Here is a 14599-nt window from a genome sequence, read left to right as displayed (position 1 = left end):
TATCCCGGAGGTACACGGTCACAGCGAAAAAAAGTTAAATTTAGAGTTAAACACAAAAATCATATCACCAGGAATAACGTCACTGAGCCAAGTTTCAGTTTAGGCGATCACGGATGATGAACATGAATCGATAAGTGATGAAAGCGCCACGTTTTTTGACATGACACTCCTAATATTAGTAAACAAAAAACTATAGGGCAGGTTAGTGGCTGGGTGTAAAACGTCACTGGTTTGGGCTTGCCGAAGAGCTTGCACCTTGTTGAGTTCCTGAGGTCTGTTGCGAAACATGCACTGCGAAATCGCCATTTGAGTCCCAAGTGTACGCATCAGTGTTCATAAGTAGCTTATCGAAGATAGACGGACACAATCAGCGACTTTGTTTATAGCCTGAGAAAAATGAAGAAGTTTTCGGCGTTTATTGGGAACAGCATGAGAATAGTCGCGAGAAATACTGAATGTAGTGTTTTTTAATTTGAGTCCGCGGCTAAATGATTGTTTTTAACTTCTTTCTCGTTGTACAATTTAGCTACAATTGGCCGGGGCTTGTCAGAGGAAAAGCGGCCTATCTGGTGAGCTCTCACTCCAGTCGATACAGTTAGTTCTAGCTTGTTAGTGCGAAATTCCTTAACGAGGCGATTAGATTCGTCTAATGCCTCAGATTGGTTAGGATCGTCAACGCCATAGAAAAGGACGTTCGACCTGCGGGAGCAGTTTTCTAAATCATCAGCTCTGTTTTGAACTTTAGAAAAGACTTCGATTCTAGTCACGGCAACGTCCAAAAGCGCGCCGATTTTATTTTAGACTCCAATTCTTCAACACGCTTTGTTAGAGACTAATTTATTCTGCAGTGTTATCTGAATCTGTAGGAGTTTGTTAATTCCTCCAGGAAGGCTAGTGTTACTGGCCTCCATTCTCTGCACAGAGGAATATACAGATTCTAGCTTTTCTTCTTGAGCCTTGGTCATGGAACTTGGGTCTGATTCGATGTCCGGGTTTATTCGATGATCAAGAGCCGCCAAATATACACTGCATTTGCACGAAAACGCTTCAAGGTATGGGACGGCCACGACACCGCTAAGAGATGTACATCATCATCTTGGTAACAACAGCAGTCATAGTAACTGACCTAAAAAAGCATGCCCGGTGAGTGGCGAGACATTTCCCGAGTGGTGTCGTGCACGAAAGCTGCGTCGTAGGCTGTGAACTTTATGGTCTCAGGGTTATCAGCAGTCAGCGTTGCGTGTTGGCAGATGAGACCGCGGCGTGTCCAGAATTGGCGGTGATACGAGTGTTGGCGCCGAAACTTTGCCGTTGAGGACCGGGGAACTGCAAGCGCCGTCCCTGGGGACGAGTAGCAGCGTGAGGCACCAACTGCCAGGGCGTAGACAGCAGCAGCATCTGGACAAGCATGCCCGGTGAGTGGCGAGACATTTCCCGAAAGGCGTCGTGGCCACTCAGTTATGAGGATGCACATTATGAGGATAAACTTTATGCAAGTTATGAGGATGCACATACCAGAAATAGAATCAATGCGCTTATGAGCGTGGATTTCTGCTCCAGTTTCTACGTGGTGCTTTTTGCGCGTGTTTTCTATGGGCTGTGTATATTTGAAACATCAACTCCCATCGAACAAGTTCCTTTCGTGCATCTGTGTGCTCCAGGAATGTCCCGCACTGCGGCCATAGTGGCAGGCATGATTAAGCATCCACCGAACTGTAATCCCCCACCCAATCCTTCTTGTGCGCGTGTTGTATAACGAGCGTGGTGAAAGATTGCGTTGAAGCACGTACTGACGCTGGGAACTCCGGTGAGGAGCATTTGAATCTAACACAAATAATTGGAAATTTTCTGGCCGTACAAAACCTTAATAAAATTTGCTGCACGAAGCAGCAACGATATACATTTTATTAATTATTTCGTACAATGCATAAAACACCTACTGCACGCGTCCATTGAACATAAATATACATAGTGAATTTCGCTAAGTTAGAAAGCCCAAATATTATATTTTACCACGTTGTCGGAGCTATTGCATTGTAGACCAAGCTGACTTTGGAGAGTACGATACTGCACCGAAGTTGTAATAAAACATACAAATACACAAACGACATAGCTAAAACATGTTCCCTTCGAATTCTTTCTTGCTATGGTATATGTCAGCCAACCTTTCGCGATAACGAGATTTTTACCAAAATATAATAGCAATTTGAATTAGATTTTATTACAGCCAAAAGTTTTGACTACCACACCAAGAAACATTTACTCAGCTTGAAGCTGTTATAAGGTGATGTTTCTTGTACACAAATATTTTTGTTTTTTTTTCAGCGTAAAATGATGCTTTCTGTGTTTGGGAATCAATAGGTAAAACAAGCATCTCTCCCCATTCATTTTTCATGTTTTTTTGGCGCCAAAGAGCGTGTCACACAGCGTGGAAAGGACCTGCCTACAAAATCAATCCAGCGAGGCCTACGCTGCTACCTAGGGGGAGGCGCAGAAAATACCCGAACGATTTGCCAGCATGGCTGCTAATATATACGGCACGGCAGATCCCGTAGGCAATGATTCAAGTAATATCGCACTTTTTCCTTGGACGACGAATAAATAATGACCTATGGAATTAGCTGCGGCCTTTGACTTTGTAAAATGCGTTATATACATGGAATGCGTCCTGCATGAGTAGTATGAGCGCGTTGGTTTAAGGAGTGGCAAATAGGCTAGTGGCCAAGTACGTTCCCGCTAAGTGTACTAGTGCCAAGTCATAGAAAGCAAGTGCAATCATAGTATCGAAGGGTAGTAACAAAGAGCATTCATAGTGTGCCAAGTCATAGTAACGAAGAGAATAAAACCGTGCAAGGTAAAAAGGGGGGTGACGATCCTGCGAGGACAGCCGCGGCGGTTGGGTACTAATGCTTTGCAAACACTACACGATAAAGAGAGCTTATCTGCCCTTGTTATTTTTTATTCATCAGAACGTTTGACATAAAGGAAATTGCATAGTAAAAATAAGGACCTCGTATGCATTTCCAACATTCAAGGCAACCATGTTTACATTAAACCATAGGGAAAGTCAGCACGAAATAGAAATAGTTTTCGCTGTCTACTCTGGTCGATCCACTCCAGCTCGACGCCACAACACTCACCTCCATGGCATCGCTCGTCCGCAAGAGGTGCCGTAGCAGGGACATGGTTGTCGGCCATATACGTGACTCTCCGAGTTTGTGCTTATGCCCGTCGAAGCTACCGCTCGTTTTATGCCCTTGTTTATATCTCGCTTTCATTTTGTTTTTCGTCGCGTGAGAGCGCCGGACATGGTCCACCGGATTTGTCAGCGCTTCTCTAATTGCTACTTCATCTACCTCGCGCTCGCTTTTCGGTCACCGTTTTTATCTGCAAGGATTCTATTGAAAGACGCCTGCTCTCTATTTTATCTACTTTTTAATGTTTTGCGTTTTATTTTTGGGCTGAATCTTTAGATGTATAGAGGGTAATGATCCTCGACAATGACGGCTGAGGTCCTTTCTCCCCAAGCTCTTCTCTCCCTCTGCCCAATGTTCATTTAATTCATGTCGTCGACACGTTCTTGTTAAAGGGACACTGAAGTGATATGTAAACATTGCGGGATTACTAGCGCAAATTGTAGCCCGGGGTCCCCAGGCCATGTTTCGACCACTCTAGGCGCGTTTACGCGATTTTATTTAGTAGAAAAACTAATTCGAAAATGCTGTCCTCCTCTCTTTACGCTCGCCCATTTTCTGTGGCGTTTTCGTGTGACGTCAGGAGGGGATGAGCTGGCAATTGGGCTACTGCACGGCTCCCCGGCCGACAGAGTCAGTCGGCCCAGCGTTTCGTCCGCCGGCCGCCGGCGGGTCGTCGCAATCAAGGAGGTTAAAAAAAAATTGCTTGGTCGCAATTCGTTTGCTTAGTTGAAACGAAGCCAGGACACGTTTGTGAATGGAAGAATGTGCCTTTCTTTACTTGGTTTGTTTGTACACTGTATCTAGCTCCAAGTCAAGGTCGCTTCACACAAGAGCTGCACAAGCGCACAAGCGCACATGCGACGCTTCGCTGACTGGTACGCCAGTAGGAAAATATAAGGCCTCTTGAAGGCGGGAGAAGAGTCAGCGAAGTCAATATAGGTACTGAGGAAATAAAATCAACTGATATTTTTACCGTACACCGTAAAACTAGGGCGCGGGAAGCACTTTTTTGCGCTGGGCGAACAAGCACAGCGGTCAGCAGCACGACTACGCATCTGCGAACGCTTTTCCGTCTACGAAATGCAATTGCTAGACGTGAGCTACTTCAAAACAAGAAACACAGGTCACTGACCAAGTCAAAAACAAATTGACGTTTCGGGAGCGCTACGGCTCCCTTGTTCACAATGAAAGCTACTGAGCTACGTGAGCTACTGTGGAAGCTCGGGCGACGCTTACTGCACGATCGCAGTACAACAAATAGTCACCTAAGCTGCTTGAAATGCCAAAACTAAATAAAAGTGTAAACCGGTTGTACAATATATACCCTATATTAGCAATGCCTCCGCGTCCCGCTCCGTGGCTCATTGGTCTGGGGCACTAGGTATGTCACCGCAAATATTTTGCAAGTCACGAGTTCGAATCCCCGCGGGTACGTGCTTTTTTTTTTAAGTTGACTTTTTTGTTTTCCGCCGATGTTTTCTATATTGAGTTCACCTTTTTTTGGGCCGCAACGTTAATGGCTACACGAACTAGTTCACAAAACGCGCGCAGGCTGGCACTGGCGCGCTAGCGAGTTCTCGTTGGCGTGCTGTTGCCATAAGCACCGACTGCTTGCAGGGAGTGGGCACAGGCCAGAATGAACAGACCCTTGGCCTGGTGCGAACACGCTTTTTACGATACAGGCATGAGGGAGGCAAGCTCCAAATATGGGGGAAAAGCGCATGACATTTGGGCGTCTGCGGGTACGCGGAGGGCGTTCATGCACTGCGTAGGTCTCGGCTAGTCAATGCTACGACTACAAGCCGTCCTGGGAGGCTTATCTTGTGCATTTTACAGCCGACAACATGGCAGAAGCGCGGTACGATGATTACTGAGATATTGAGAATACCCATCCAAGAACGCCATTGGTTATAATTTACAGAACCGAAACCGAAACCGAAACTTGTGTGATTGCTAACCTTGGGCATCGTCCAATCACGGCGCCCCTCCTCCCAACGTCACAGCCTTAGTTGGTGCGGCCGCCGCAAACCGCGCATGGTAGTTTTTCTTCTTTCGCGCTTTGTAAAATAATTACCGATTTGTCAACCGGATAAACGATGAAAAGTGTGCTAATTTGAGCCAGTCTACGCAGTGCAAGCAAAAATTGGAGCTTGACAAATTCACTTCAGTGTCCCTTTAAGGAGATTTTGTTTCCACTTTCTGAATTGTTTCCTTCAGCACGCATTTTTGTCGACAAATCAGGCTCATATCTCAGGCAGCGAGATGAAGGATTTTGTTTTGTTTTGTTTTTAAAGGGCGAATATTGAACTTCTAGCTTAGTCGAACTAGGGCTGCCGATGCTTGCAAGAACCCGACTTCCTTTAAGGGAAGTCTAGAATGAGGTCACCTGAAAAGACTATTACCGTTCTTCAGCACATGAGAACCGCAATTACTTGTAATTTTAAAAGCCGGAGCTTATTATAATTGAAGACACCCTTGGCATTTATATAATTATTTGCAGTGGAGGATTCATAAAATGATTGTAATTAAAAAACACCAAGATATATAGAAAATTATGATGTATTAGGGTTCAATGTAATTGTAGTAAAACTGAGTCAAAGAATCCTCGCCGGTGTGCTGAACTCAGAGTGAAGTTATCGTTCCGAGTGTAATTCAGCTCTTTCGTCATTTTCAAGATTTCTAGGTACCAGATTTGTCATACACATGTTCACATCGAAGCCTCATTTGTAACCCACCAACGTGCGAAATTAGATATTTGTCGCTTGTGCAAAGATGAATGACAAATGATGGTGGGGCGAAATTACATTGCTTGCCGAAGACTTACTCAGAAGGAAAAAATACAAATAGAAAACGCGCACCAGACTATGCGGCCTTAAATAATCAAAATTACATTCGAAACGAAGGAGCCATTGGGACTAGGCTCTGCCTTTCCTGGAAAGGTGCCTCTACAACACCCCTAACACGGCTTCCATTCCCTCGAAATTCAAGGTTGGCGCCACATAGAGCTCAACGACACCGGGAAAGCAATCGCTGTGCACCGTTAATCATGCGCATAACACATCTGGCTTAGCGTGCAAGTGTTATTTTTTATCAGGCCGTAAACACGCCGCACATTCAACTTCGCTTGCTTACAAGGATGAACAGATTCCCCACATTCTCTGGGAGTTTTAACTGCTCTCCGCAATGAGATCTTTGAAGAAATGTAGGAAAATTTTCTACAGGCTTCGCGACGCTTTTAAATAGCGTCAATACGCGAGTCTTATCATTCTCCTCAAAAAGTTTTCTGCCCTAAAGGTCAGAAACTTTGAGCGACATCACGTTTCTTCTCTTTTAATTAGAACCTAGTGAACTACTTCATTCCTCCCGGGAAACGAAATGAAATCTTATAACGGTTCCGGCCACTTCTAGTTGCATGCAGGTTGCCTGTGATAAATATATTGAGACACCAGCTATGAGATAAGGAGAAACAATTATTTTACCCCAAACTAGTTGTTTGGAGTAGTGACAAAGGTTTAGGATTAGGTTGTTTTCATAAAATGTTTTCATGACAATAATGCATACTTTTTCAGGTTAACAGCGACAAAAACGACAAGAAATGGGCAACACATTGAGAAACGAATTGCAGGAAAAACCCAGGAAAAATGTTTCATAGGTGAAAATGTTTCGAACGAGTGTTTATATATGTGATATTTTAATGCGTAGCATTCTTTGCCGAGTACCCCAACAGCCAGGTCCGTGTAACGCCGTGCATTGCCACAAAAATGCAGATATCCCGGAAGTTCCACCTGTTGTCGCTATAATGGCGTAAATGGAGATAACTGGTTTCACGAAATTTTGAAAAACTAAAAAATAAGGCAGATATTTAAAAAATTATGGAAAATAGCGAAACGTGTAACGCCCTGCATTTCCACAATAATGCAGATTTCGCGAAACTTCCACCTGTAGTAATCGTTATAATAGCGTAGAGATAATCGATAGAACGAAATTGTGGAAAACTGAAAAAAGAAGGAAGATATAAAATATTACGTATAATTGCGAACCCAGTAATGTCCGGCATTTCCAAAAAAATGCAGCTTTCACGGAAGTCCCAAATGTAATCGTTGTAGTAACGTAAATAGAGACGATTGGTCGGAAGAAATTTTGAAAAACTACACAATAAGCAAAATATAAGAAATATGCAAAATGGCAAAACGTATAACGCATGCCATTTCCACAATGATGGAGATTTCGCAAAAGGTCCACCTGCAATCGTTATAGTGGCTTAAATGAACATAATTTGTCCAACGAAATTTTAAAACGTAAAATAAACACGATAAATATAAAATAACTACGGAAAAAACTCCCAAGCATTTCCCCGAGGGTGAACATGGTTAAGTGCGAATGCAGGGGGTGATGCTATGAGGGGGAGTAAAGTTAAAATCCGTTGGCATTCGCCCGTGAGCGCGCGCGAGCTGACCCACGGAGGTCTGGCAGTTTATCGCTGCATATATAGGGGGGTACGCCGCGCCGAGCGCGCCGAGCCAGGTGGCTGAGAGAGGAGGCAAGCGCAAGGGGAGAGGGACAGCGGCGCACGGCAGCTGCAGCCGAGCGAGGGGGAGAGGAGAGAGTGTGACGTCACGGTGGAGAGAGAGGCGCGCGGCAGCTGTTGGGGAGAGGAGGCACGCTGTGACGTCATACCATGACGTCACGGCGCGAGGAGTGGTGCGGGGAGCGGCGCGCACCCGCGCAGCCACGGCGAGGAGGCGGAGCGAGCGTGGTCACGTGGTGAAGTGACGTCACCACGCCGTTGCTACCGACGCTCCTCTCCGCTCCACGCCGTTGCTAGGGAGAGGAGGACTGCGGACGCCGCCGCCGTCGCCGCCGCCGCCGCCGGCGGTGGAAGGTTTGGGGTCGCTTATAAAGTGCATTCGCACTTAAAATGGTGAACCATGTAACACCCTGCGTTTCCACAATAATGCAGATTTCGCTAAAGTTCCAAATGTTCTCGTTACAATAGCGTAAATGGAGATAATTGGTCGGACAGGCTTTAGGAAAACTAAAAAATGTGGCTGGAAAAAACTCACAATTAAGACAAGCGGCATAAGAATGTACGCATTAGTCGATAATTCTCTGAATTTCTCCAAAATGTTTTATTGGTATTTTTCATAAAAAGAACCATGGTTAGCCGAACAAAGCTACCAGACTTATTCGCTTTTGCTTTGAGACTTACTGTAATACTTAATCACTTATCTGTTTATTTTTTCCGATTGCGCACTTAACAAATATTTCTCATACAGCTCACGTGCCGATTTCTTATCCTTCTGTCTTTATCTTTGGTGCTGTGAGCATTCGTAGCATGAACCACGAAGTGAGCAACGTGAATTCGAATGCAAATTTCATCCTTTTTTACCAGGCATTTAGATAAAAGGCACGCGTCGACATTAAATGATATCAATGAAAATATTTTAGGTATGGATCCCTACCACGTGTTTCGTCGATTTATGCCACTATATATACCAGTGAGGGTCTCCAGCCTCGTACTGACTTTTCTATTTCATGGTTGTTGGTGAATCAAATGACCGACCACGTAAGGGTTTTTTTTAAACATCCGGGTTGAGCGACGAAGGGTACCAAGGGTGGTTACCCGCCCGACATTGCGCGCCCAATCAATTACAAGCCCGAAGACAGATCCTACGAACTTCCAACATTACAGCTTCATAATAACAAAAACGAATAGAAGAGTGGACCCTATCTGTGGCAGTGCCCCTTATGGTGTCAAAGGGATGAATGTCTGTAGTTGATGGACACAACCAAAAGCTACCCGCAGCAAACAAGACTGTGCATTTGTATTGGTGCATGTGGTTTCGTTTGACCTCACCATTTGCTATCACAACATACACACGCTGCATTCTCTATTTATCTAAACGGGAAAGAATTTCCCGTTTTTCAACACACAAGACCCTTTTTGTTAGAAACAAGATCATTCTGGAACGAAAAAAACTTCATAGAGTTGGCAAACGCTAGTTATTCAAAAAAAAAAAGCAAGGAGTATATTCACGTTATGATCCGGTTCAAACACGTAAAAATGTCACAGCGAAAGTGCAATGAATGGAACTGAGTGTGAAATTTAGGCTGGTAGTCGAGCGAGTAGATCGTGTGTGCAAACAGCCACGATTAAATTCGTGTGCGATATTACAATTTTCCCCAACCAGTTCTGCATTCGTTTCGATGTGGAAAATGTTCGCACTGCTCACATATACGTCCGCGATTAGCAATGCTGTCTGATGTACTTGCAGCAGCTGATGGAAATTCTCTATGGGAGAGGTCGGTTTTTCATATGGAAAAGCTAACCCTAAGTATTTGAAAACGACTTATTCGCCTTTTTCAACAAGGCTTCATACTTTAGAAAAAATCTTATGGGAAAGGCTTCTGCTTCGTGTTCTGTAGCACAAAGAAAAGGTGGTGTTTTTCAGAGCAGGATCTGACAAAACCACTCGGTTTATAAGTCAATGCTGATTCATTGTAGATATTATTAGTACGAGGCTATACCACTATCACATTCCGAATTTGCACATTTGCCCTTTAGTGTAATGCCAAGAGCAGCCAGGCATTTGCGTCGTGTAATCTCCGTGAGACAAATGGGGATGAAAAGTGGGCTCCTTGGATTCTGATTTCCCAGCAAATAGCGCGTCCTTTAAGATCGAATGTACACTGTAACGTCTACGGATTGGTGAAATTTTCTGTTTAAAAACATGCTGAATTCCGTTATTACTGTAATAACAGAATTATCATAGTTCTAACTCTACGGCGATACTAGCAGTGGCACTGCTGGCAGTTTGCTTTCGCCGCAGGCAATAAATCTGGTGCCAACGCTATCAGGTAACGTTACCTACTGAGTGGCAAAAGTTGCGTAGAAACGATAGTGGTGAGAAGGAACAAATTGCGAATGAGTGTGCAAACTTTACCAAAAATTCAACTGGTGGGGTGGAATGTTCCCAATTATAATGCTTTGCTAAACAAAATTTCAGCTTAGCTTCGACAGCATGGGTGAAATGTCTATGACCAATTCACACATACCCAAATGCCTATATGTTACAAAAGACAGAAACTAACGTTACCTGCACATTACTCACATATAATTCCCTGTGGTGAAATCTGGTGAAATCTGCTCATTTAAAATATAATGTAGACGTTTGCAATTTTTTGGCATTAAAAATATTGTATGACCCAAGACTAAACTAGTTTTGAAGTATTTCGCTATGCTTTCCGCAAAATAGTTTGAAAAAACTCCGAAAGACGTTGTAAAAGGGACCTTAGTATCAATGTAATTTGCGACGACCTCCTCTGGCCCTGTTAATCATTCGCCTCTCTCTATAGTCTATGTAAGCCCTTAAACCGGAACAACCGTATCGATTGCAGTTCCATGCGGCGGCAGGCGGACTGCGGCTTAGGTTCCTCAAAACAGGCTCCCCAAACTGTCTCTCGAATTTCGTTGCCTCGTTAAAACTTTGGCCAAACATGCTTAGTATTCATTGTATGGTTCTCCTTCACCAGTGGGGTGGAGTCCGCTTTCACCTCAGAGCAAGCCTTCATGTAATATTCTCCTCCGCCCTCCTACACGTGGTAGACTAGTCCGTAAGCAGGGCGCTTGCCGAAACTGTGAAGCATGATGGTGAAGCCCAAAATAAACCGACTGGAGCCGACAAAAGTTTAAAGTTAGTAGACCCCGATGAATGTCACACAGCAAACCCGAAGGGTTACTAATAGAACCACAGAGAACGATGGCCACCACGATGGCGAGTGAGTGGAATATGGAATAGACGGACTAGTTGACGCTGAGCTCCTATTGCACGCACAGGCCGCAAGCTCGCCGACACAATATGCAAAGCCTCACTAATTGGGAACCGAAGATGAAGCTTCGCCAGGGGACCATTCTAAAATGATTCCCTTCAGAAATATATCCACCCGTCCGTTCATCTGTCCGTATCTTCAGCGATTAAAACGATGCGCTCCCGAGGCACTATTGTTCCCTAGGGCCTAGGACCTCCAAAGCAAACATACTTACTTGGAAGTTCAGGTGAGGAGTTCAGCCCAAAGAAAGAAGACCTGCACACTATCTGGGAATTACCACCCTGGAGTTTCCGTAACTTTTTACAGTCTGGAAGATTTATGTCAGGGTGTATGCAGGCTGGCAATCAAAGCTGCGTGGCATCGGAAACGAAATGTATGGGTGCCTAAAGCCTAGCACTGCGCTACCCGCACAGCACTACAAATCCAATGAGGGGCATTAGAGGACGCTTTAGAAGATGTCTAATCAATTAATTAATATCCTTTTTCCAGCAAGCTCAATAGATAAGTTAATCGAGGAATAACTTTCAAGGGCACGTGCAATTAAAAATAACAAGGCTGGTGTTTCACGCCATCGATGGATTGCGGCGGATTCAAGAAAGAGCTTTTTTTGGAAACTTTGTCTTGAAGGAGAGTGAAGCCTATCAATTAACGTCAAGAATAACAACAAATATCGTGCGAGCGTGACAATACGTCGCTGGATCGCTCCCAGGATAGTCGGTGTGTGGCGCTGCAGGCGGGAACGTTCGAAGCGCGCCGTCCGCTAGCGAGATTAACCAAGCCGCACTCCCCCGCACTTATGCGCTCCTACTCGCCTTTCGCTTAGTAAAATGGGGTTCAATTTTACGCATGAGCGTACATTCCATATCCTTGAAAATTGGCGTCGCGGGAGTATGATTCTGGACAATGAAGTCAGCACGTAGCAAAAATGAGGTCAGTTGCAAAGCTTACATGGCGGAATGTTGTCCCTTGTTTCATAGCTCTTGGGTGATCTGTAAAAGAAATATTTAGAAAAACAATAAGACAGACAATTACCAAAGGCTAGGGTGATAATAAATACGCAATGACGGCCGATAAAAGGAAAGCACACTCCCAAGAAGTACATCTTCATTTTGTTTGTTGGCCGTTTTTTTATTCTCGAGATGTTAAACCGATAGTTTAACCTTGCCAGGACGTCTTTCATCCTTGTGGTGAAAGGGAATGCGAAACAAACTTGCATCCACGCCATGCACTTTACCGTGATAATATTTGACCCAGGAAACTATCTACGGGGCATACAAATGCGTGCCCGTTCAGCCGATTTCTTTGAAACATACTTGCCTACAGGAAAGTGAAATAAGACATTTCTGCTCGCAGCAACAGAGCAAAAAAACATTCGATGAAATTTTTACAGTGGTTATCAAAGAAATGCAGCGAAGTTATTTAACGGGGAACACGTTTTTTCACTTTCTGTTACCACTTGTGGCACCAAATTTAATTTTTTAATGCGCTGTTTTCTTCGGGGGAATTGTTAGAAATCACTTCATTGAAACTACTCGAAAAAATGCATTGATTGCATGGTTTATTCATGGCTGGAAAACTCTTGCGAAACGCTGTTTACTGCTGTGACGCTGCGCTTGGAATACTGGGGGCAGTATTGAGGGCGAGGCACGAATTTAACGTCCCCGATTCCATGTTTGTACGCGCCTGACGCCATGTTCTTCAGCGGTATAGCGAGGGGGAAAACATTGTTTCGTCGAGATGTTGTCTAGAAATCGGGGAAGATAGATTCATTCGTCATTAGAGACATTGAGAACGACGGTGCAGACGTCCATGGCTTCGCGATTGTGCCCTCTGCAGGTTTATATCACTTAAAAATGCCAGTAACAAACTGACCACAGCCTACAACAAATGCCCTCAGAAAAATTAGCTTCAACGAAGTAACGCTTTAGGTGCAGTGGGGCACATTTTACAGGCTACTGTGATGTGAACAACATAGCTCTAAAGAACAAGCAACAAGGAAAACTAAAAATGAAGTCGAACGGGGGTTATGTCAGCTGAAACTAAGGCCACAACTTGTAAAAGCAAGGATATGGGAGACAGAAAATAAACGTTTATATGAGCAAACGATCGAAGGTAGACCCGTCACTCGGTGGTCTCGGCTGTCCTCAGTCCAGGTATCCCGGGCCTTGGCTGAAGCCCTGGCACGGGTCCCCAGAAAACCTGGTTAGCGCGTTGAGAGCTGGTCAGCCGGCCCTCTTACTTCTAGGCGAAGGGTTGGGGTTGGGAATGAGAGATGGCGGGAGTTGTCAAGCCGACGCCATGTAGAACGTGGCATTCGGAGAGGGCACAGGGGACGTTGAGGGGGTATAAGGTAAGTAAACTTTGTAAACTACGCTTTATTATTGCTTTCTTCTTGACTAGTTGATGGTCGGGTTTAGGTAGCGAAGGCCAATGTTGCAATGCGTTGAATAATTATTAGCGGCTGAGATCTTTCCTTAATAGAAAAGATACTTTAGGACAGGACAACAAGCGTGGGTAGGCATAAAAGAATCCGAAGGCATGACATCGATATCATCTGTGGCCAGACAATCAAATGGGCTGAAGCGGGCATTACCTACATCACTGCACTAAATCAGCCCGTGGTGTGGCGCCTCCATTATAGGGCGGTCATCCCCGCTGTCGATTATGCACAAAAAATTCATAAACCGTTACGAGGACTACAACGCTGACGGCCGAAATGGCTGCTCAAGACTTGTTACCAAAAGTGGCAAATTAATAATTATGAGTGGTCTGGATTAGGCGGAATAAATATCAAATTGGATCGCTGTTTTCTTTTTGCTGTTATAGTAATAAGCCATCCAAAAAAGAATACTTAAACAGCAAGAACCGTTTCTTGCCACATTTGCGCGCACCCCGGAGAGACGATGCAGCGTGCCGGAGATGCGCTGATGATCAGCAGCACGATTTTTCCCCGTTCTTTGTTTCTCAAGGGAAATTATTGACCAGAGATGTATCATTAGAGACTGTAAACACAGCCAGGCCACTCATTAGGCCACTTCACTGACTTCTCGGTTATAAAACATGAACCGTGTCGTTCGAGATAACTCAGGGTATGCTCCCTACAATATTATAGCAGATAATAACGCTACAGCTAGCATGTTGTGATGATAGAAGAGGGACTAAAATTCCAAAAAAGCAGAAGGTCGTCAGTGGTTAAACTACGAGTAAAAGTGCATCCACGTTATTCTGGCTAAACGTAATTGTTTATTACGAAAGCCTAGGCGGTGAGTTTGTCGACCTCAATGAGAGTCAATTATTCTTTATACATTCGCTTTTAGGTTCATTGAATTTTCCTATTAGTGCCTTAGGATCATTAGGAAACCGTTGGAGCAGGCTTACTCTGTTAGCGCTTTTTTGTGTTCTGGATAATGGGCTAATTGTTCAGACTAGACACAAGAGCTGATTTCCACTCGGTGATGATGATGTTTGCATTTTCTGGCGCAAATCCAACAATGCAAACCGTGCCCAAAACACTTGCTAAAAGACATATATGAGAAGATAGATAATAAAATCAGTAATCAAGATAAACCTTG

The 14599-nt window shown here is 44.4% G+C and overlaps 1 long non-coding RNA gene across 1 annotated transcript in view; it reads right to left on the bottom strand.

The window, feature by feature from the left end:
- Window positions 1-467: 467 nt before the first annotated feature.
- The window catches only part of LOC144173228 (uncharacterized), a 189543-nt gene continuing 175411 nt past the window's right edge, over window positions 468-14599 (bottom strand). Inside the window, exons 2-3 of the long non-coding RNA XR_013323198.1 lie at window positions 11976-12016; window positions 468-1398 (exon numbers count right to left, since the gene is read on the bottom strand). This is a non-coding gene — a long non-coding RNA (uncharacterized LOC144173228). The remainder of the gene's footprint in view (window positions 1399-11975; window positions 12017-14599) is intronic.

Source organism: Haemaphysalis longicornis, unplaced genomic scaffold (assembly GCF_048455015.1).
Source record: "Haemaphysalis longicornis isolate Haplotype H1 unplaced genomic scaffold, Haemaphysalis longicornis Haplotype H1 scaffold_3, whole genome shotgun sequence".
NCBI lineage: Eukaryota > Metazoa > Arthropoda > Arachnida > Ixodida > Ixodidae > Haemaphysalis > Haemaphysalis longicornis.
The sequence above is the reverse complement of the archived record's forward strand: the minus strand, read 5'-3'. Positions and strand labels throughout refer to the sequence as shown.